Below are 2,531 nucleotides of genomic sequence, written 5' to 3'. Positions count from 1 at the left end.
TAAGGAAATCCATTAATGATATCAGGAATATAGATTTTCACTGTAATAGAAAAATGATACAAATATAAAGCAAAAGATAGTGAAAATAAGTTATCTTGAGATGCTAAATTTGAATTGGAATATCAGGACACTTCTTACCTATTTCTGTTAAAATAGCAAAGAATAGTGTTTCACGGAGTATGTTCCATGGTTTTTGCATCAGAATTAAGTTCAGTTATTTTAAATTTATTGAGATTTGTTTTATAGACCATTTTTTTCTCTATCATTCATTCTTTCTCGTTTCTTGAGGGTCTGAGATTTCTTTTCTCATTTCCTTCTACTTAGAGAACTTCCTTTAAGCAATACTTTGAGTAGATCTGTTGGTGACAAATTCTCTTAAGTTCCCTTCATCTCAGAATGTCTTCTTTCTCCTTCATTCTTGAAAGATAGTTTTACTGAATTTAGAATTCGGGGTTAACAGTTCTTTCCTTTCAGCACTTAAAAATGTGCCACGTACTTACCTGGCAGGGGAGATACCATGATCACGAAGGTGGTTTTCCCAGGGCGAGGCTTATCCATAGCACTCCGGATGTGCTGACCCCTGCGATTTCCCCAAATGTGGGAAACTCGACTGCGTAATTTGTGGTAGTGGGGAACTGCGTTCGTGCTTTCCTCTGAGTTATTGTCATTTTAAAAGTAGATCTTGTTCGTTGCAGGAGCAAATACTAGGCGTTTAACATGAGTTGACACACAGATCTCCTTTTCCCGTCTGTAACTTACGCTGAAACTAAAGATTTTATCAGGTAGTGGTTCTCATGCTTGTAATCCCAGCAGTCTGCGAGATATGGCCAGCGATAAGTTTGTTAATGTCGTTCGAGCTCAGGAGTCAAATATGGTGAACTTGTCTTTACTAATCTCTTAGCTTTTTTGTTGTTGTTGTTCTATAAAAATAAAACTAAGTTTAAAAAAAGAAAAAAAAATGTTGTGCCACTTCCTCCTGGCCTCCATGGTTTCAGAAAAGAAACCCCGTGTCATTCAAATGGTTTCTCCCCTATAGGTAAGGTGTCATTTCTCTCCTGCTGCTATCAAGTATTTTTCATTGTCTTTAGTTTTCAGAGGTGCGACTGTGATATATCTTGCTATGGATTTCTTTGGGTTTATCCTGTCTTGGTTTTACTTGGCTTCTTCAGTATCTTGGTTTATGTCTTTTTCCAAATTTAGGGAAATTTTTAGCCATTATTTCTTTTGAGTACTTTTTCAGTCCCACCCTCTTTCTGAGACTCCTTCAGAGACGCTGGTGCACGAATATTAGATCTTTTATTATACTCCTTCAGGTTCCAGAGGCTTTTTTCCCCCCAGTCTATTGTCCTCTGTTGTTCAAATTGGAAATTTTCTACCATTCTTACTTCCAGTTCACTGATTCTTTTTTCCTTTGTCCCATCCATTCTGATGTTGAGCCCATCCACTAAGTTTTTTATTTCAATTATTCCATTTTTTAGCAAAATTTCCAGTTGGTTCTTATTTATATTTTCTATCTCTTTGCTAAGAGTTTCTATTTCTTTACTGATACTTTGTATTTTTCCATTCGTTCCATGTGTGTTTGTAATTATGTGTTGGGTCATTTTCATGATAGCTACTTTAAGGTCTGTTGTATAATTCTAACATCTCTGTCATGCCAATACTGGCATCTAATGATTTTTTAAAATTATTCTTCTTGGTTCTTGGCAGGATGAGTGATTTCAATTGAAACCTTAACATGTTGGGTGTTAGGTTCTGAGAATCTGGATCTTCTTTAACCTTCTATTTTATCTGACATTAGTCTGGCAGAGGAAGGCAGAGAGCACCACTTTGTACTACCAAATGGAGTAGAAGTCCAGTTTGCCCACTTTCCCTTTGGTAATCCCTGAGAGGTGAAGGCTTTTCGTTACTGGTAGGTGAGGGTGGGAAGTCAGACTCCCCTACAGGTTTCCACTGATACCTCCCTGCCTGGGAGAAGTAGGAGTGACTCATTACTTCTTTCCAGGTAGCCTCCACTAACATCATGGTAGGAGTGTGGAGGTGGTTTTGTCACTGCTGGGCAGTGGTGAAAGTCCTAGCTCCCTACCAGGTTCTCCACATCGTCTCCACTGACACTATAGTGGGGAGAGGGCTCATTACTGTCCAACAAGGATGAAGTTTCTGGCTTACAACTCAACTTGCTCTGATATCCCCTGAGTAGAGATACTGGGGCTCCGTGTTACAGCCTTGTGAGGTTGGAAGTATAGATTTCCCACCCCGCCTTTCCTGGCCTTGGTGCGAGTGGGGCCAGTTTTTCCTTTGGTGTTTGGCTGGAATCATGTAGCTACTGTCTAAAAGACCTTTATTTTGTTAGGCCACCCTTTTCCTCAACCTTTGACTAGAGGAAACAGTCCTTTGTTTTGTTCCTGTTGTGCCCACTGGTCTTTCTTTTCTTTTCTTTTCTTTCTTTCTTTCTCTCTTTCTCTCTCTTTTCTTTTCTTTTCTTTTCAAACAGTCTCACTCTGTCTGCCCAGGCTGGAGTGCAGTGGTGCAAT

The 2,531-nt window shown here is 39.3% G+C and overlaps 1 non-coding gene across 1 annotated transcript; it reads left to right on the top strand.

Moving 5' to 3' along the window:
* The first annotated feature begins 492 nt into the window (after positions 1 to 492).
* On the top strand, positions 493 to 655 carry LOC112611770. Its single transcript, XR_003116745.1, has one exon. It is a non-coding gene; the product is annotated as a U1 spliceosomal RNA (small nuclear RNA).
* Positions 656 to 2,531: the final 1,876 nt, after the last annotated feature.

The sequence above is a fragment of the Theropithecus gelada genome, chromosome 18 (genome assembly GCF_003255815.1).
Source record: "Theropithecus gelada isolate Dixy chromosome 18, Tgel_1.0, whole genome shotgun sequence".
Classification (NCBI taxonomy): Eukaryota; Metazoa; Chordata; class Mammalia; order Primates; family Cercopithecidae; genus Theropithecus; species Theropithecus gelada.
This window is presented reverse-complemented; position numbering and strand designations above follow the sequence as displayed.